The 22,428-nt window shown below is 43.7% G+C and overlaps 1 pseudogene; it reads left to right on the top strand.

The window, feature by feature from the left end:
• LOC128622998 (NACHT, LRR and PYD domains-containing protein 12-like) overlaps positions 1-22,428 on the top strand; it is an 88,298-nt pseudogene that overhangs the window by 4,856 nt on the left and 61,014 nt on the right.

Here is a 22,428-nt window from a genome sequence, read left to right as displayed (position 1 = left end):
GCAGCATGTCCTCCCAATAAACAGTTCGCACCGGAACGGTATCGTCTCAAACTCATCACCTGGGCCCACACCACTTTGGCTATGGGTCACCCGGGGGCCCACCGCACGTACCAACTGCTGGCCAAGAAGTACTGGTGGCCCAACATGCCCAGAGAGGATCAGCGCATCGTATCCTCATGTTGGTGCCTCTACCCATACCTGAACGTCTTTGGTCCCACCTGGCCGTAGATTTCATAACAGACTTGCCAAAGTCGCAGGGAAATACTGTGATACTGGTGGTCGTAGTTCGGTTTTCGAAATCCCTGTGCCTAATTCCTCTACCGGCCATCCCATCCGCCTTGACCACGGCGGAACTCCTTTTCCAACATGTCTTTCAATACTTCTGCATTCCTGAGGAGATTGTGACTGACAGGGGTCCACAGTTCACATCTCGCGTTTGGGCCAGTTTCATGAAGAAGATGGGGGTCATCGTTAACCTCATTTCTGGGTACCACCCCCAGGCCAATGGACAGGCAGAACGGGCCAACCAAGAGGTCATACGGTTCCTTCGGACCTTTTGTTCCAGCAACCCAGGGGACTGGAGCCACTTCCTACCGTGGGCGGAATATGCTCAGAACTCGCTACGGCATTCCGCCACCCAGCTCACCCCCTTACAGTGTGTCTTTGGTTACCAGCCACCATTGTTCCCCTGGAACGCATCTCACATGGACTCACCAGCAATAAATGAGTGGTTCCGCCGGAGCAAACAGGTCTGGGAATGCACCCATCAACAGCTGGTGCAGGTGTCCCAAACCATCAAACGAAAGGTCGACCGGCGTCGGAGGGTTCACCACAATTATTGACCCGGGGACAGGGTGTGGCTCTCCACAAGAGATTTAAAGTCACCCCTCTCAGGCACGATGCTTCAACCTAAATATATCGGGCCCTTCCGAGTTCTGAGGCAGATTAATGAGGTCACGTATCGTCTGGACCTACCAAAACACAGTCGCATTGCTCCGTCTTTCCATGTCTTGCTCCTCAAACCTGTGATACCGGGGCCCTTGGCCACAGTGGTGCCGAAAGACTCCCCACCAGAACCGCTGGAGATTGAAGGCCTCCCAGCCTACCGCGTCCACGACATTCTAAACTCCAGATGTAGGAGAGGAGGACTCGAATATCTGGTAGACTGGGAGGGGTATGGACCATAGGAGCAGTGCTGGGTCCCAGCCCAAGACATTGTAGACGCAAGTCTGCGTAGAGACTTCCTTGCGGCTCATCCAGACAAACCGGGTCCCCGGAGGGGAGAGATGCCTCGGAGGGATTCGGCTCCCGGAGTGAGCCCTTTTGGGGGGGCTCTGTTATGCCACGGCGAACTCACGGCTGCAGTTCACAATGTGTATACTGACTCTGATCTCGTTCTGTGTTCCGTCTATCGTCCACCCCACGTCATCTCAAACGCCAGTCTGCGTTTGTCTCCGCCTAAGTGTCATAACAGGCTGCATTAGCCTATAGTTTATTTTTTATTCCAAATGTGATCAACGTTTGTGTAGGTACTAGATGTATTGGGGAATTTAACGTGTAATATTTTAATTATATTCTGCTGATATGAACAAAATGACTCGGAAAAAGATTTGTTCATTTTGCTGAACGAGATTCAAAGATCCGAGTTGGTAAAATGATCCAAACTTCCCATCACTAATACTCAGAAAAAGTAAAGGAGCCAGTCTCTAATAGAACCCAGTCCTGGCCAATCATAACACACCTGTGAGCACATGGAGGCGGAGCTATATTTATTTGTCATATTTATGGTGAATCATCAGTTAGAAGCTCTGGGAATATGTACGTAATTTTCTGTGCTCTTCAAATTAAATGGTTTCAAAGTTGTTTAAAGCACCTTTTCTACATTCAGACACTCAGTTGTGATGCACAATAGTAGTTTAAGAAAGATATCTTTATTTTTGTGACTAGTACAGTGTGGATGGGAGAGATTTATCGTGTACAGCAGTTTCTTTATAGTGAGGAAAATTCTCTCAAGTGAATACAACAATGTATTGTATAAAATCTCATTTTATAAACACAAGGATGTGATTTATAGTATAGTATATTTGCAAATTATTTTATTTTTGACATTTAAAACATAGTATTTGTATAAACACTATTATATTACATGTTATATAATCTGATTCCAAAGGATGTTTTTATATAATGCTGAGTTAGTGATAAGTTCTGAGGATAGCGTTTGTGTGCGAGAGAGACAGAGACTCATTCTGTGCTGTGTATTTGCCACTCTCATATATACAGAAAGAGAGAGAATATACAGAAAGAGAGAGAGTAAATCCCATATGGCAGAGTGTTTACGGTCTTCTAGGAAAGAAGGGTCTTGGAGTGTAGGAGGTGCAGTTAAGCCAACTCACACACGTCCACTACATTAGCAGGACTTTTACATTAGGAGGGGATTTATGAACAATTTCACACGTAATCAAGATAACTTTTATCTTTTATTTTGAAACAGATACTTCCGATCCTTTGTTCCAATTGACTGAGCTGTGTTCAAAGCCGTTTAAATTACTTTATAAACACACACCTGTGACCTCATTACATCAGTATTACAGTGCCAAATAAATCGTTTCAAAATGTCAGTTTTTGTTTGCATTTTTTATGCTAATAATACCAGTTGCTGAAAAAAAAACAACTAAAAAACATCAAGCTGAAAGGTGCTTTAATGCCACCTACTGGACTGTAGTATACCAGATTTTAAAGAGTATAATTACAGTGTGCTGTGATTTAGCTGTGTCTGAAATCTCTCACGAATTCGGACGCTGACGTAAATACCTGTGTCAGAGAGCAGTCTATCACGGACATTATGGATTGTATCATAAAACAGAAAGTTCATTTTCTCACTCTTCATTTGTCATGTTTATTGTATTAGTTTATAAAGAGAACAAAAACAACTGCTTGTAATGTTTATTTACTATTATGCTTATTTATTATATTTAATGAATCTATTTACTATATTTTTTTAAAAATAGAATAAAACATTACTGTCTGTCACATTTATTTTATTTGTTTATTTTATTAAAGTAGAAAAATATATATTTTCGTGGGGTTTAATTTTCATGGGGTGTCCTGTCAGTGTCCTCAAGCTGACTCCTGAGGTAAACCTGGTGTAAAATGTACTCCGTCTTGCTAGTTTGGGTTTTTCCGAAACTTCTTTTTCCTGAGGAGAAGAAAAAGGTGTATTTCACAAAGAGCAACAACTTTAAGGCATGCTTTGTTAGCTCAAAGATGCCCTCTATCAGGAAGGAGACATTAAACAAAACACATCTAGCTGTTAACTAAATAACTGAAGACTTGATCCTTCCAACTCCTGTAAGAAACAAATGCAACTAAAAGTAACTAATATTCCCCCCATCTATCCCTAAATTAATTAAAACATCATCAATACATTATTTTCTAATACGTATGTCAATACTGTACATACATGTGTTAACTAATATATGTGTACAATCCACCAAATTATCATTTATTTATTGATATGATATTTATCATATCAGCTAATTCAAAAGTTACACTGCAAAATAGTAAGTGGCTGAAAATAAATACTGTGCCAATCAATCAATAATCTGTATCATTTCACTTAGAAATATATTGATACCGATGTATTTTAATTAATAAAAAGTTACACATACATTTGCAAAAGTTGCCGCCTCCGGTGTTGCTATTCGCCATGTTTATTTTTCTTTTGCGTTTTGTGGCCATCTCGCATTGGAGTATGGGAAATAGTGCAATGGTGAGTGTACATCCGATGTACACTCGAAATCAGAGTGCACTGTGGGTATAAGCAAGTGAACGAATGTAGGGAATGAAGTTGTTCACTCAGAATTTGGACACCAGTACAAGATGTCCAACACCTGATATAATGCATTATATAGGAGATAGGGAGCGGTTTCGGACAGAGCAAGTGTGTTGCTGAAGAACTACATTGCTTGGTGGAAGAATGATTATTTGTTATCAGTAAATTATTGCATTTTTGTTGTTGTGTGTTTACTTTATGAAACCTTGCCTGGTATATGTAGTAACAGTGCTATAAAAGCAATAAGCCTCGATAAGCTGTGATTTACAGTAATTCTAGAAGGTACGGGGTTTTAGGCACTCAGTGTAGTGCCTAACAACGTCCCTTAGCTGTTCTAAAATCACTGTAAACCACAGCCTCTTGGGGCTTATTGCTTTATTACTTTACAACAGTTATCTAAAAGAAGATGCATCAAAATAAATCAATAAATGAGAAGCCCCCACTCATGAACCACAGTCCTCAGGGTTTATTTCCCATTTCAATTTTAATTAAATGCAACAAATTAGGCAAGATCACAAACTGAGCAATTTAAGCTTTTGTGAAATCTTTGATGAACATATTTAGAATAAAGTTCAACCATGTGTATAGGATATGTAGTATATTTTTATTTAGTTTGTTTTCTATACAAGGTGATAGTCATGGTCTCATCCTGTCTATGGAGGTGTGAGAGACTAAATACCTAAAAATACTTGTAGATGCAAAAGTAAAACCATACTACTGCTCCATTGTGCTTAATATGCGCTTCTGTTGATACCTTAAATGGGAAACTCAACCGGTGTTACGTTACCAGATGGGAGGCAAGCGCGGGCCAAGCAGTGACAGGAAGGCGAGGGAGGCATGAAGCGCCAAGCACTCAGTCCGAAGCGAAAGGGATAATCCAAGACGAGATCTGAGAATCGTAAATAGAAAACGAGGCTAGAGTCCTTAACCATGTAAGTCCGAAGCGTAGTAGGGAGCTTGGTAACTAGCTAGCATCTAGGGAAGGCTAAGCGTTACTTCGCACCGCGCTGATATTAACAAGGTCTTAAATAACCTTGGATGGCACACAGGTGTTGGCACTCAATATTCCGGCGAACTTGAGCGCGGGCGTGGCTGGGAAATGTAGTCCACGCCATCTCGGTGGCCGCAAGTTCGCCGTGGTGTAACAGAGCCCCCACCAAAGGGCTCACTCCGGGAGCTGAACTCCTCCAAGGCCGTCCTCTCCTCCGGGGTGCTGGTCTTTCTGGATGAGCCGCGTGGAAGTTGTAGCGCAAGCTCGCGTCCAGAATATCCCGGGATGGGATCCAACACTGATCCTCTGGGCCATAACCCTCCCAGTCCACCAAATACTCAAGCCCCCCTCTCCTGCGTCTGGCGTCCACGATCTCCCGGATGCGGTAAGCTGGGTGGCCCTTGATCTCTAACAGGTCTGGCGGGGCATTCTCCGGAACCGCCGTGGCTAAGGGCCCCGATGTCACTGGCTTGAGTAGGGAGACATGAAATGAGGGGGCAATGCGGATCCGGAAAGGCCCGGTATATTTAGGTCCTAGTTTGCCGCCCAAGAGGGGTTGAGGTTTCTCATTGAGAGCCACACCCTGTCCCCGGGCTGATAAACGGGGTGAGTCCCGCGGCGCCTGTCCGCCTTTCTTTTGGCGGTGCAGGAGGCCCGCACCAGCTGTCGATGGGCACGTTCCCAGACCTGCTCGCTGCGGCGAAAACCACTCATCCACTGCCGGGGAGTCAGTGGTGGCGGCGTTCCAGGGGAATAGCGACGGCTGATAACCCAAGACGCACTGGAACGGGGTTAGCTGGGTGGCGGAATGTCTGGGTGTTCTGGGCGTACTCTGCCCACGGGAGAAAGTGACTCCAGTCCTCCGGGCTGGTGGCGCGGAAGGTTCGGAGGAACCAGAGGATCTCCTGATTGGCCCTCTCTGCCTGTCCATTGGCTTGCGGGTGGTAGCCGGAGGTGAGGTTAACGGAGACCCCCAGCTTCTCCATGAAGCTGGCCCAGACTTGAGACGTGAACTGGGGGCCCCTGTCACTCACGATTTCTTCTGGGATGCCGAAGTAGCGGAACACATGCTGGAACAACAGGTCAGCCGTGGCGAAGGCAGAGGGAAGGGCCGGCAGTGGAATCAGGCGCAGGGACTTAGAAAATCGGTCCATGACCACTAGTATAGCCGTGTTGCCTTGTGATTCCGGCAGGTCCGTTAGGAAGTCCAGGGCCAGATGGGACCACGGACGTTCGGGTATGGAAGTGGTACCAATTTCCCGACGGGTAAGGCACGGGGCGTCTTTGAGTAGGCACAGGTGGAGCAGGAGGACACGATACGCTGTACCTCCCTGGGCATGTGGGGCCACCAATATTTTTCAGCTAGCAGTTTGTAAGTGCGTTGGGCCCCGGGTGTCCCGTCGCTCGCGTCGTTTGAGCCCAGGTGACAAGCTCCATGCAGTAACGTTCTGGCACGAATTGCTTCCCTGGGGGACAGGCTGCTGGGATTCGTGACCTGGGGAGGCGAGCTAGGGCTTGGTCCAGGGCCCACTCGATGGCGCCCACAATGGAGGAGGGGGGTACAATGTACTTCTCCTGATCTGCCAGGCCCTTGGGAGAGTGGATGCAGGACAGAGCATCAGCCTTCATGTTCTTAGTCCCTGGCCTGTATGACAAGGTGAATTGGAACCGGGAGAAGAACAAAGACCAGCGTGCTTGGCGGCGTGTGAGCCGCTTAGCCGTCCTCAGGTATTCGAGGTTCTTGTGATCAGTGTAGATCATGAACGTGTGGTCGGCGCCCTCCAACCAGTGTCTCCACTCCTCGAGGGCCAATTTGACGGCCAGGAGCTCCCGGTTCCCCACATCATAATTACGCTCTGCCGGAGACAGTTTTCGTGAGAAGAAGGCCACGGGGTGCAGCTTGGGCCTGTCCCCGAACCTCTGAGACAGGATGGCCCCTACTACCGTCTCAGATGTGTCGACCTCCACGACGAACGGTCTGGAGGGGTCCGGGTGTCGGCGGATGGGGCTTAAGCCTCTCAAGGGCCCCCTGGGCCTGAGAGGTCCAGGCGAGGTGCCGAGGTTTCCCCTTTAGGAGGGACGTCAGGGGTTGTGCGATCTTGCTAAAATCTCGGATGAACCGCCGATAAAAGTTCGCAAAGCCCAGGAAGCGTTGCAGCTCCTTGACGGTTCGGGGCGTGGGCCACTCCACCACCGCCCTCACCTTGCTTTGGTCCATGGCGACCCCCTCCGGACTGATGACATACCCCAAAAACGTGATAGTGCGTTGGTGAAATTCGCACTTCTCGGCCTTCACGTACAGCTGGTGTTCCATCAAGCGGAACAGCACCTCTCGGAACTGCTTGATGTGTTCCTTCAGGGACGTTGAGTAGATCAGTATGTCGTCAATGTACGCGACAACGCAGTGCCCCAATAGATCCCTCAGGACATCGTTGATCAGATTTTGGAACACTGAGGGAGCGTTAGCGAGTCCATACGGCATGACCAAATATTCATAGTGCCCGGAAGTGGTGCTAAAGGCCGTTTTCCAGTCGTCGCCCTCCCTGATGCGGATCAGATCGTACGCAATGTGTAAGTCCGGCTTCGTGAAGAAGGCCACGGACATCAGCTGTTCAAGGGCTGCGGGCACTAGTGGCAGGGGGTAACGGTACTTAACGCACACCTGGTTGAGACCCCTATAGTCGATGCACGGTCGCAGACCCCAGCGGACGCGGGTGACGTGGACGGCCGAATGTACCCCTGTTGGAGTGCCTCTTGAATGTATGCGTTCATGGCCCGCTGTTCTGCTTGGGAGAGCGGGTACACCCGACCCCGTGGTGGGCTGGCTCCGGGGAGGAGGTCTATGGCGCAATCATAGGCCTTGTGTGGGGGCAGGCCACTTGCTCGTTCCTCACTTAATACCTCACGGAGGTCATGATACTCGGATGGCACGGTGACAGGGACAGAGGACAGGGGGCTCTCCACTGTGGTGGCGGCTACTGGAGACATGGGGCCTGTCAGACAGTGATGTAGGCAGTGAGGGGACCACCTGGTTACCTGCTTGGCCTTCCATGATATCTGTGGGTCATGGCGCTCGAGCCATGGTAAGCCGAGAATGATGGGGTGACGAGTAGAGACCGTGACATACAGGACGATGGTCTCATAATGGAGGGAACTGGCCTGCATGGTGATCGGGGCCATACAATGTGAGATGACCCCGCCTCCTATTGGAGACTCGTCAATGGAGTGCACCTCGCGTGGCTGGAGCAGAGCTTGGATGGGGATGCCGAGGGTCCGCGCTGTCTGCTCATCTATGATGTTTTCAGCTGCCCCAGAGTCGATGAGCACTGAAAGCACAAAAGATTTCTCTGAACAATAGAGCAGCACAGGTAACACAAAATAACTTGGTTTGAGTAACTGGAATGCACTCACCCAAGAACGACGGGGCTCGTTGGTCGTGCCCTCTTCGGTCGATCGTGGCCCTCTCTGCGGGCACTGGCGAACGATGTGGGTGCTCTCCCCACAGTTCCTCTCTGCGTCGTCTCTCCCTCTCCTCCTCGCAGATCCGGGCCCGTCCGAGCTGCATGGGTTCCGCTGAAGGTAGCGGCTTGGTGGGTATGGGATTCCATGGCGCGGGAAAGGCGGTCCAGCCATACCGCCAGGTCGATGAGTTCATCGAGGGTCAGCTGTTCACCCCGGCACGCTAACTCTCGAACTAGCTCGGGGTTGAGGCCCCGATGGAAAGCAGTCTTCAGGGCTGGCTCATTCCACCCACTCCTTGCCGCAATAGTACGGAACTCCAGGGCGTAATCCACCACGTTGCAGGGGCCCTGCGCGATCGTAAGGAGCTCCTAACCGGTCTCCCAGCCATCTGGGGAATGATCGAATGCGCGTTGGAAGCGGGTGAAGAACTCCGTTAGCGAGGGTCTGATCATGCCTCCTCACGGCCACTCTGCCGTGGCCCACTCCAGGGTGCGTCCGGTGAGTAGCTCTATGAAGTGTGCCAACCGGCGCGCCTCCAGCATATCTGGGTTGTTCTCAAAAAGCAAAGTGCACTGAAGTATGAAACCCCTGCATCGTTCGGGCTCGCCGGCATGGCGCGCTGGTGTCGGCAGGGGCGGGTAGGCGGGGCTGGTGCGAGTGCTGCGTGCGCAGCTTGAGCAGACGCGGGAGGGAAAAGAGCCACGGCGGGGGAGGTCACAGTTTGCCCCACGGCGACGCGGAGATGCTCCAGTAGTTCAGTGAGGTGTGCTATCTGCTCGCGCTGCGCGCTCATCACATGACTTTGTTCCTGACCAGCGCGTGCCCAATCTGGGTCACCCGCTGCCTCCATGAGTGGCGAAGTAAACTGTTACGTTACCAGATGGGAGGCAAGCGCGGGCCGAGCAGTGACAGGAAGGCGAGGGAAGCGCCAAGCACTCAGTCCGAAGCGAAAGGGATAATCCAAGACGAGATCTGAGAATTGTAAGTAGAAAACGAGGCTAGAGTCCTTAACCATGTAAGTCCGAAGCATAGTAGGGAGCTTGGTAACTAGCTAGCGTCTAGGGAAAGCTAAGCGTTACTTCGTGCTGCGCTGATGTTAACAAGGTCTTAAATAACCTTGGGTGGCACACAGGTGTTCGCACTCAATATTCTGGCGAACTTGAGCGCGGGCATGGCTGGGAAATGTAGTCCATGCCGTCTCGGTGGCTGTGAGTTCGCCGTGGTGTAACAACCGGCCAGTAGATCAGTCCCTCCAGGATTTTGTGATCACAGAGATTAATGCTAAATCAAGGAAACTCTGCAATATTCAGAGGAGCTTGCATTTTTTCTTAATTAGCACAGATTTACCGCAGTTTTTGGCCAAGATGCGCCATGTGATGTCATCACAATGTGCGTTCAGTGAAAACCCTCTTCGATTCACGTGCATCGAACATGAGTACAGCTAAAAGGTCTCATTTACCTACATACATCACTGTGAAAAACCTTGCAAAACAATTAAGTGGAATTGCAATTTCGATTCCAATTGAAATAAAAAACAAAAAAAAATCACAAACTGCACCACAGAATTTGAAAAATGTCACAGAAAAATCAAGCTTTTTGGCTGAATCAATCACAAAAAAATCCACAAAATCCTGTATGGACTGGTAGATGTCCATAACTCATAACCTAAAGGCTGAATTTGAATAACATCAATGAAATTCTGTTTCATTTCAGAATTAGCATAAAAAATATTTTTTTGTACAAGTATTTAATTGTGCACTTGTTAAAGTAATAAGATAAATAACTTTTATTTTTTGAATAACATTTGTACTTGTAACATTAATAGTTTCCCATAATTGAGAAAAACCAATAGCAACAGCAACACAATAACTACACATAACCCAAACACAATTAATTTTCAGATACAAAACAAATTAAGCCAAAGTCACACCAACACAGCATTCATTAATGTACAAGGTTTCTGACAAAGCTAATGTGGCAGGGTAAGTGACTTGGCTATCCTATTGGCTCTGCTTGGGATATGGTTTCGGCAGACCAATAGGGTGGGAGCTACCCGATTATTTAAGGACCCTTATTTTGGTAAGTAGGTAGGAGTCTTGGTGATTCCGAATTCCTCGCTCCCCTGGCATTTCCGGTTCCCACTTCCGTTCAGTCTTAGAGCGGTGCTGGTGGCGTGTGCATTGTGGCGAATTGGCGCTGGAGATCGCGTTCAGTGATCGCAACACTTAGCCGGTGGCTGAAATGATATGTGTATGTATGTCGGGCCGCGGTACCTGTGAGTAATCATACAACTTCGCGTCTGGTGTTTGTTCAACCTAATGGTGAGAGTGGGGAGTTGAGCTAAGTCTTCTCTAAGACAAACCCCTAGCCGAAGACGCTACATGTGACGCCGCTGATGTTTTGCTTCAACAATTGTTTTGCTTTACCTGGTTTTTGTTTAATGGTCATTTTCTTCGTTTGATTTATTGTTTTGCTTTTACTTACTGTTTTGTTTCACACGATTGTTTTGCTTTATGTGCTGTTTTGCTTTATAGTTTTATGTAATGTTTTGTTTTATTTTAGTTTTGGATGTATGTCTGGTTTATGTTTTGTAAACACATATAGTAAGAGAGTGAGTAGTCTGAGAGTGGTAAAATTAGTGTTTCTAGCCTCAAACCTATTTCAGGTTTGTTGTTCCATATAACCACTTTACTACTGAGAGGGTGTATATTAAGCCTTACTGTCTCCATGCGACAGTGGCTATAATTGTCATTTGTACTGTTTACCATAATTCAGGTTCTGCTTAGGTGCTATGAACTGCCTCTATTTCGTGTGGTTGTGTCAGTGGGCCTGGGTGTTATAGCCACCACACCACAATGTCTGTAATATTTGTTTTTCTTTGTTTGTCATTTAGTGTCTGTGTAACTTGTGGTTAATTGCTGTTTTCTTTCTCTCCAGGAGCCAGTGAGTCTTGGTGGGACAGGGGAGGCTAGCTGCATTTATTCGGTGGTGTGTGCTTCACAGCGTGCTCAGTGTGCCAACACAACAACTTCCTTATGGTGTAGGTAGTGTTTGATGATTTGGTGTGACTTGCAGTGGGTTTGGGTGACCTCCCGAGCTGTAGCTGGCCTGCCTTGTCCCTGCCAAGCCTGGGCCTTGAGAAGTGTTTAGTTTTAAAATACTAATTTGGCTTCATGGGAGAGCGATTTTATATTTACATGTCAAGTTTTAAATGATGCTTAAGTGTCATAATAAAATATCATTTTTGTATTCGTACTCATGTCTCACTCTCATGTTCCTTGCCCCAATTGGTGATACTTATCTGTGTGCCTTTATTTGGGAGTATTTCCCTGGCTCTCCCCCAGGGTGGCATAGTTGGATTTACTGAATTTGAGATAAATGTTTTCCATCCACTTGGGAATGCCACATTCTGATGTAGTTGGTAGGATAAACGTCTCCCTCCACTTGGGAATGCCACACTAACAGTAACTGTCCAATTCTGAATTGCATGTGGTTTGGCCTTATAGAATTTGGATGTAGCCTGTTCCAGGATGATGTCCTTATCCTAGAACATTATCCTGGAAGACATTATCCTGGAACAGGCTACATCCAAGTTTTATTGACCATTGATAAAAGGGAAATATCTAATTTAAACCATCCTTTCAAAATTTACTTCTTTGGATTATCTCTCAGTTAAAGAGAAGTTAATGTTTGGTTTATAACTAAGTTCCTTAGTGCCACTGAGTGTTCAATGATAAACATATATATACAGTGTCCTCCACTAATATTGGCACCCTTGGTAAATATGAAGGGGTGAAAATTTGTCGTTATTATTTAATCTTTTGATCTTTTGTTAAAAAAATTCACAAATATAATCTGCTCTCATGGATATCAGATAATTGCAAACACAACACAGGTTTATCCAAAAAAAAAAACTTTGTTAAATATAGGTGTGCAACAATTATTGGCACCCCTATGAATTCATATGAGAAATATATTTAGTATATTAGTATATTCCTATTGATAGTTTAAAATTTTTTAGTACACCTGGGTAACTAGGAACAGGAAATTTTTCAACCATGACTTCCTGTTTCACAGGGGCATCAATATGAGGTAACACATAGGCCAAATTCCCGTAGTCATTCATAACAATGGGTATGACCAAGGAATATAGCTGTGATGTGCGGCAAAAGGTTGTTGAGCGGCACAAATGGGAAGTTAGACGTGTGTCTATATCGTCTCAACACACTGTGAAGAGGATGGTTCGAGTGGCCAAAAAATCTCCAAGGATCACAGCTGGAGAATTGCAGAAGTTAGTTGTGTGTTGGGGTCAGAAAGTCTCCAAAACTACAATCTGAAGTCACCTACATCACCACAAGTTGTTTGGAAGCGTTTCAAGAAAAAAGCCTCTACTCTCATCCAAAAACAAACTTGAGCGTCTTCAGTTTTCCAGACACAACTGGAACTTCAAATGGGATCGGGTTCTATGGTCAGATGAAACCAAAATAGAGCTTTTTGGTAATGAAGATCAGAGGTGGTTTTGGAGCACACAGAGAGGTAACCATATGGAAAAGTACCTCATGCCCATGGTTAAATATGGTGGAGGCTCTTTAATGTTTTGGGGCTGTTTTTATGCCAGAGGACCTGGACATTTTGTTAGGATACATGGCATCATGGACTCTATCAAATATCAACAGATATTAAATGAAAACCTGACTGCCTCTGCCAGAAAGCTTCAAATGGGCCGTGGTTGGATCTTCCAGCAGGACAATGATCCAAAACATATATCAAAATCAACACAAAAATGGTTTACTGTCCACAAAATCAAGGTCCTGCCATGACCATCCCAGTCCCCTGACCTGAACCCCATAGAAAACCTGTGGGGTGAACTGAAGAGGAGAGTTCACCAGCATGGACCTCGAAATTTGAAGGATCCGGAGAGATTCTGTATGGAGGAACGGTCTCTGGTCCATTGCCATGTATTCTCCAACCTCAACAGGCATTATAGGAGAAGACTCAGAGCTGTTATCTTGGCAAAGGGAGGTAGCACAAAGTATTGACTAAAATGGTGATAATAATTGTAACTGTAACTGTATGTATACCACCGTAACATAACCAGACAGTTCAGATATATGAATGGGGAGCTTGTTATTTTTTTAATGCACCTGTCAAAAAAGTTTTTACTCTCACCAGTATTAAAAATTATACAAAAAGTGAAAATTGTTGTGAAGGTTAACTGCATATTTGTTTGTGTGTTTTTTTAGGAGTGTGATCCATTCCAGCAGAAGAGATCAGACTCTTCAGGACTCAACCGTGTGTTTGTGCAAACTTTACTAATTTTCAAAGATGGAGACTCCTGATCTGGACACAGATAATGTTTTCCCACACTCAAAAACCAGGTAACCTACCATGTCATTGTATTCTAGTCATTAAATATTCATATTTATACCATGGTCTGTCTGAATACTCGATTCTGATTGCCTGGAAGGTGTGCATTCAAACAGTTGAATTTGGGGTGGACAATCTGATGATTTTGTATCGTGATCGATCTTGAAGACGTCCACAATCTACTTTTCAAGTGAATTGTAGAGATTGTGACCTTTTATGTCCACATTATAATGTTAAAACTACAACAGAATGATGTTGTAACTACAACACCTACTAGATGGCTGTGCTGATTGGCCAAATAATATCATGTGTCTCTATCATGCGTCTTTCATGTGAGACGTATTTGAAAAACAATTCAGCTGGTGTGAAGAAAAGGACTCGACGTCAGTAATGTGGCAATGGTTTGGCTATGCACAGTCAGAGATATCTCAAACCAAAGTTATCGGTAAACTTTGTCGGGCAACGGTCAGCACTTCTGTAATACGACAAATCTTTTCAACAACCTTAAGAGGAAGCATCCAAAGGAACATGCCACGAGTGTTTCACTCAGGTCGGTTCAACAACCCCACTCATCCCAATACATAAACATTTACCACTGACCGACGCGTTAGAGTAGTCGAAAAAATACGATAAAAGCAACAAATGATGGAAAGAGGTGTCTGAGGTGTCATATTCTATCTATCTAAGAATTTGGTGCCATTCAAAGCTGTGGACAACGTGGGATTTAAGAGACTGATGCACACTTTAGATGCACGGTATGATCTGCCAAGTCACAAATATTTTTCTAATACCACCATTCCCCATACGTATAGCGAATGCCGATTGCTGCACAAATAAAGCACGGCAAAAATGTTTAATGATTACAACTTGAAGTTGAAACTGAATGTTTAGTAATTTGAAAAGTGCATTTTGTGTTGTTTACATTTTACTACTGTAATTTTTTCTAGTTGAATTCTGAGTACTAGAAAAATCTTTTTATTTAATGGTCGTGTTATCTATTGACTGATTATAATGTTAATAATTTAAATGAAGTTTAACTCAATAAAAGTTAAAGTTGAACTTTTAAAATAAAATTAAAGATGAATGCAATATGGTTTTTTAAATTGTGCAAATAGATAAGTCCATAGGCTTGTTCTGGTCTGGTTATTCTCCATAATACATCTCAAAATTGGGAAGAAGATTGCAATTCAGGTTGTGGATCATGACGGTGTGTTGTAATGATCGTGATATGATTTTTTGGGAAGATCGCCCACCCCTACATCGAATGCACAGATAGTTCCAGTCAGTTTAATCACCGTTCTAAATTAATGCGCTGCCTATAAACAATTGTAACCATAGTTACATGCAGTTATAGTTGCATATAGAGACAGCTATTGTAAACATGTCTTAAACTGGTAATTCACGCACATACAATCTCTCTCTCTCTTTCTCTCTCTCTAATAACTTTATTATAATTCATTCAAATAATTGTAATCTTACCGAACTACTTTATCTCTGTGTGTGATTTAGAGCAGCCAAAATTCTAGATCTAATGACCCATAACAATAGCTAACAAAAAATAAGCGCTATTTTTTACTTTTGCTTTGTTTACGTTACCACGTGTGTGTGTGTCCACAGCTGTTTTTGTTTCCCGCTTTGATTAGTTTGAGTATTTAATCCTTTGTGGAACTTTGTACGGTGTGAAGTAATGTCCTGTGTTTATTTGCCAGACATACAGTACCAAGCCTTTGTTTATTGTGTATGCGTTCCCGGTTTTTGATCCGTTCAGATTTTCTTGTTTTGACCTTTGCTTAGCCCAGTTTATGTTGTTTGTATGTACATCACCTGACCCATGCCTGTTTTAGAATTCTGCCTTTGTCTATTGTTTTGGATTTGTCTACCTGCCTCTCATTAGAAGCTTTGACTGCAGTTGCATCTGTCTGCATTCACTTTACATGACCGGCATTATATTGGTGGATCAGTTATTTATTTAAATGGATTTTTTTCACTTATGATGAGTCTTTGGCCCATTACAATATCCCTGTAACACCAGGGGACTATGCAACATTTTTTGATGAAATATCTATTGAAATGTGAAAGCTGTGTAAACGTCAGATTCAACAATGGTCCCTGCCTAATATAATTTATAGGGATGTCATGAGAACCGATACTTTGGTACCAAGTCGGTACCAACATTCTTAAAACGTGATGGTACTTGTTTTTCTGGAATAGCAATGGAACCATTTCTAATGGAGGTACCGAGGTTGCAATTCTTACGGACCTGAAGGGGGCAGCAAATACGCGCAAGCGTTTTAGTCGGTCAACAAGTGGTAAAGAAGAGGAACGCGTACAAGCACACGGGAAAAACTACAGAAGATTAACTCAGCTTAACAAGTTTAGCTCCGCCCCGACTCATTGAGAGGAAAAGAGAGGAAAGCTAGTATCGGTTTCCGGTGTGCAACCGATGCTATCGTTCATTTCAAACAAAGCGAGGAAACACCTGGAATTTGGCGAAGCACCTGAAAGACGGTCCTATATTATGTTTGTTTGAGGCAGCTGGCATTGTGGCCGTGACACCAGCTAACATTATGCTCCATGTAATGTAACGATAGCCTGTTATTTGTTAACGACGCTAATGCATTGCATTGTTATAAACTACCTCCTAATGGGTCACCATGCATCGCCATTCGGCCCGTGTCCTGTCAGCTAAATGTAGCCTAATGTCACTAATAATTATTCTTAATTGTTCATAATTTTAATAAATCTTTTTGGCCTGCCACCACATCAGTGAATTTAAACTAATGCTTGCATTCAGAGTATAAGGTGTGTGTGTGTGTGCGCGCATGCACATCTAGGAGTGCTGCACCTCCACTGTAGCCTCCACTCATTGTCAGACAGTGTTTGATAACTAAAATCTCTCTCTCTTTTTGCCAGTATCAGCTAGAGGAGGATGTCCTCCAGGAGAGTTTTTAATTAAATTTATTTTATTTTATTTTTATACCACATCGTGGTATCGACTTTGGTATCGAGTATTGTGTATTTTTGGTGGTATCGGTACTGACTACTCGATTTTTGGTATCGTGACATCCCTAATAATTTATTTAGTAAGTTATAAGTGATAAGTACTATTTAATAGTACTTATGTTGGTTGTCACGAGAAAACCCCGACAGCTTGCCGGATCCCCGGCATATTTCTCCAGCGCCGGTATAGGAGGAAAATGCACAGGCGTCGGTGTAGCAACCGGCGCGGATTGAGCTAGCCTAGCCACCTGCTCAGTCAGGTTGGCTAGCTGTTGTTTCTGGTCGCTAATCATCCTACCGTGGCCTTCAACGGCTTGACACCACAGTGGATCACCCGCTGCTTCCATAGGGAAGGCAAAGTAATCTGTCACGTACCGTGGCTGAATATGGAAGCAGATACAGGTGACAGACACAGGCAGAATAATCCAAAGGAATAGACAAAAGTTCGTGGTCGAGAAACAGGCAGGGGTCAGGTGATCAGGCAAACAAAACAAAACAGGGCAAGGCAGAATTCGAGGTCGGGGACGTAAACAATGGTCAAAGTCACTTTTTCAAAACTCGAGAAATAAGGCTTGGATAACAGCAGAGAACAAGTCAGATGAACGTTTACTTCGCAAAGTCTGCATGCATCCAAAGTCTCTTATGTGCTGTGATGAGAGTGTGTAGTGATTGGCTGCAGGTGTGTGTGATAAGAACTCCGGGGAAGGTACGCATACGTGTGTGGGAAGTGTAGTCCTCAGCGGCCATGTTTGAAGTAAGCGGTGTTTCTCGGGAAACCGAGTCGTGGCTGGGCTGAGACATGACATTGGTAATATATTTTTCTCCTTTCACTCCCATAACAGATCCATAAGAGTTTTATTTCAAAGAGATAATATATATTTTGCCTTTTGTATATTCATATTGGAATTGTTTTACAATATTGACAATATTGTTTGGAAGTTAAGGACGTATCATTCAAGCTAATACACAGGATTTTTAAAAGTACACAAAACAAATAATGTTTTGTAAAAATAAGTTTTACAAAACATTATTTTGTAAAACTTTAAAGATGATATTGATGCAAGTTGCTGCTTTTGTGACAGTTGTTCTTAAACTGTGGTTCATTTGTTTTGGTATTGCCCATTTGGTAGGCCTTTTTGGCAAAATGTTTGTAAATTTGTTGTGAAGACTGCTGATGAGTTTCTTTTGTTGTTGTTTGGTCTATTGGAGTATCAATGAAACAATGTTTATATGATAAATCGTATTTCTTTAGTGGCAAAATTCCATATTCACAAATGTAAATTTTCCTGAAAAAAAAAACCCTGCTTTATCCATCCATCTTCTATACCGCTTTATCCTTTTCAGGGTCACGGGGGAACCTGGAGCCTCTCCCAGGGAGCATCGGGCACAAGGCGGGGTACACCCTGGACAGGGTGCCAATCCATCGCAGGGCACCCTGCTTTATGCCCTTTTAAAATAGAAATGCAATGTTATATTGACTCAGTTTGATTTTCTATGAAACAAAAGGCAATTAAAATTCTGAGAATTTGTATTAATAGTATTATATAGAAATTTGCTAAGCTCCCTCATTGTACAAAAGGCTTTATTTTTTTGTTGATGTTTGTAAGTATATGTAAAATTTGACCTTTGTTAACTGATTAAAAAAAGTGGCTAAATGGGACTACAGAGGTTGTTGGGGACATTAAACATCACACCGATCAGGAAAACTCATCTACTACAGCCTTGGGGTGTGTGTGTGAGTGTGTGTGTGTGTGTGTGTGTGTTATATACAGTATCTCACAAAAGTGAGTACACCCCTCACATTTTTGTAAATATTTGATGATATCTTTTCATGTGACAACAATGAAGAAATGATACTTTGCTACAATGTAAAGTAGTGAGTGTACAGCTTGTGTAACAGTGTAAATTTGCTGTCCCCTCAAAATAACTCAACACACAGCCATTAATATCTAAACCGCTGGCAACAAAAGTGAGTACTTTGTTTTTACTGAAAAAATGTAGTATTAGACAAACATTTCACCTGTCTGAACACAATGAATACATTTGAAAACATTTTCATTACAGCGACCTTTTTTAGTTTTAGTTTTTTTCATAAATGCTGACACCATCTTGTCATTTTTAATCAAATCGCCGGTTGATCGTCTTTGACTTGTATGGTTATCTCACTGACGGACGATTTATTAACCGATACGTAGTGTGGGGTGTCGTATCTAACACTAACATTCTTGTGGTTCTCCCCCTCTATATGTACACATCTTGGCAGCGGTACGTAGAAATCCCCCACGGTCTGGTATTCTATGATATCAGTATAAATATACATACTGTAAAACCCCGCATTAATGTCAACCTGAAAGGGCGCATAAGTCATACCAGACCTTTCAAGAGCATGGTCCGTAGTTTCAATAGCAACCCCGGTTTTAATCCTAAAATATTGGCCACCTTTCCATAAAATGTCAGCGATGTCTTCGGAGGGCCTTTCAGAAACACCTTATTTTTAACATGATCATAGCCGAGACTCGCACGTTGTGTCAGGGATCCATTGATCTCCCTGATCAAAAAAACGACGTCGTCATAATATCCAGTCTTTAACCGGTAAGATGCGTTTGATATATTGCCTTCAATATTATATTCGGTGACCCGATTCTCAGTCTTCGTTGTTTCACCATAGTTGAAAATGAACGTAGCATCTTCCTCATTAAATGTGTACCACGACAGCGGATATTCAAATTCGATTAACCCGACTTGCCATTCTCCTTTTAGATTGATAGTTTTCGATAATCGAGTTGTATAACACGAGATACGATTTTCCGGATAAACGGTCCTTGAGGCATTACAGGGAAGCGTTACATAAATCCACCCTCAGTCATGGTTGGTTTTTACATGAATGTGTGCCATCTACAAGGTTTCGTCTGTGAATTTTGAGGGCCATCCGAGCCATCTAACCAAAACCAGTGTTTTTCGGCCTTGTTTCCTCTTGTCTAAATTTTTTTCCACTTTAAATGTTTTGTTTTTGTTCACAAATATTTTTTGTAATTCCTCTTCATGAAAAACACCATTGATAACATCGCCATCATAATCACACAATATATAAATTAGATATTCACATGATATGCATTCTGTTATAGTGAAAAACTCGTGCATATAGTTTTCTCTATAACCTTTTGTGAATGGACCTCTTACTTTAGAAATTCTTACAATGTCGCCAGCTTTATATTTAAATTTAGGGGTTACACCGGGGCCGTCTTTAGATCCATATAGGTTTTTATACACGGCAGATTCATTTTCTTTGGACACATCAATAGGTCTCATCTTAATGCTCCTGTGATAGCTGGCATTGTATCCATCCGTGATGTCTTGTAGAATATCGATATAGCGTTTGGAGTTTGTAGCAGTTAAATATCTCCACATCCGCCCTTTTAAGGTTCTATTAAAATGTTCGACGATGCACGCTTTTAAATCGGTGGCTGTTGCAAAATGTTGTATGTTGTACTTTTTTATCATGCTTTGAAAATGTTTATTTAAAAATTATCTGTCTGTAGTTTACGGGGCACCCTGCCCTCATCCAGTATAGATTGGAAAGCTTTAGACATCTCGACACCGGATTTATTTTTTAAAACCCGAGTCCACGCATATTTACTAAACGTGTCTATGCACGTCAACAGAAAATGAACGTTGTCGTTTAACTTGGCGTATGCAGACATATCGACCAGATCTGCCTGAAACTGCATATCAGTACCATAAACAAAAACACGATTTCTTTTGTATTTTAGCGGTGCAGTTCTGTGTAGCGTGTAAGCATCCTCGCCGGCGAGCCAATCCGAAACTTGTTCATCTGTTAAACGAACCCGTTTCTTTTAAAACACCGTCTTTTAAAAGTTTTTTTTTTATCACCAAAAGACCCCGCATTTGAAGGTTTGTAACACACATTTTTCATTTCTTCTGACATATCGACACTTTACCCTCCACAAAAGAATAACTCAGATGGTCTTAAATGTCATGGTATTTATTTCACTAAAAGAACACAAACGTTATCATACATCATCATCGAGGAAGTGTAGAAATTTTATACACATCACAGTGTTTTTCTCAACCATATATGCGATAAACGTGTCGATTATTTCACAGACAACAGTCTGCTCATTTCTCGACAGAAGGATTACACATAAATCATGCACATATGTACACATACATAAAATGTCTACAATTCTAACACATCTGCCACATTCAGTCACAAGATCTAGTATTTTTGTGATAGAAGCCCAAATCGGATCGCATGCATTAATACACTTATGTAGCAAAGCAGTCCAATCACACACCGTACCTCGGACAAGACGCATCTGATTCACGAGATTTGTTAGACGTCTCGGGTCAACATCGCATCTGTTTACAGCACAGTCCATAAGGCATTTTTTACAATAGACTGGACATCTCGCACCTAATACGGCGTTTAAGCAGAGTCTTTGCTAATCCTGTAGCGCTGCACACATTCCCCATCTCAAATGACTGCTGCGACCCCCTTCCAGCTGTCCACGGCGTCACAGACGATCTGCTCTCTGCTGACATCCACAAGTTTCTCTCTGACCTCGTGAAGCCTTTGCACGATGTACACTTCGTCCCGTAGCTCCTGTAGAACGGCGTCCACCGATCCTTGAATTCTCCGAGGATTAACCCTCAAACCAAACCGACTCAATGCTTGAGCGATGAAATGTTTAAGTCTGGATTTGACCAGATCACGCGATAGCTCCTCAAAGTATTTGTCAAAGAAATACGCGTCAGGTTCGAACAGACAGGAGTGTCTAATCTGACTCGGATGATCCACTTCGCAACCCAAACAGAGTTCTTTCAGCTTTTTGTTGATAAGATGTTCCAGAAGGACCACGACTGTGCTTTTATAATCTTGAACGCGTCAGATCGAATACAACCGTCTGTGTCATCAACACCGATGTAGGCAGAGGCGCCAGTTAAAGAGCCGCTGATTCTGTATGGAGTTGTGAGGAAACTTAGGTTGTGATATCCGAAGTCCTTGCAGAAATTATCTAGCCACCTGTTGTCGCATGTTTGCGGCGGGGATTCTAGCGTTGTCGCGTTGTCGTCAGGCAGAGCCGGCGCTGTCTCCGGGTTGTTGCTGTAGCAGGCATATGCAGAATCTTGAGAAATCTTTGTAATACGTGTTCACTGTAACACAGGCCACTCCGTTTTAATCATCGCTGCATGAGGGCGGTCTTAAGAGAGGTTCTCCGGAGTTGGTAACGCCCTGCTCAGGGTTAAACATCAGTTCCTTTACAACATCATTCTCACAAAGAATTTTTGACAAACTAACACATTGTTGTTTTTTTCTTGGAGCAAAAGTTAACTCCTCACGCTTTTCATCAGAGTCTCTTACAGGTGTGATGCAGGACAGTCTTCTAGGGATATTAGGAGTTCTCGGAGTAGCCATTGTATCAGTTAGTTACAGACTGTCTTCTGTGTTTTAACCGTAATGTCTTAAGACGCTATTTAAAAGCCATTAACACCCCCAGACACTAACTCACTATCATAAACAAACTGAAAGGATTACACCACGACCCCCCTGGTCATAAAATAAGTGTCTACCCCACAAAACTCTTGGTCAGGAAAAACACATAGGGCCATAAATTATTTGTACCTACAGAAACGTTAGCCAGGAAAAACACAAAGATCATAAATTAGCACACTACTTCGATTGACATTTTGACAGAAAGCGCTGTCTAGCAGTGAAACGTGTATGGCTTGGGGTTTAGAGAGTGAGAGTGAGAGA

Source organism: Ictalurus furcatus, chromosome 19 (genome assembly GCF_023375685.1).
Source record: "Ictalurus furcatus strain D&B chromosome 19, Billie_1.0, whole genome shotgun sequence".
In the NCBI taxonomy this organism is placed as follows: domain Eukaryota; kingdom Metazoa; phylum Chordata; class Actinopteri; order Siluriformes; family Ictaluridae; genus Ictalurus; species Ictalurus furcatus.
Note: the sequence above shows the minus strand (reverse complement) of the source record. Positions and strands in the feature narration are given on the sequence as shown.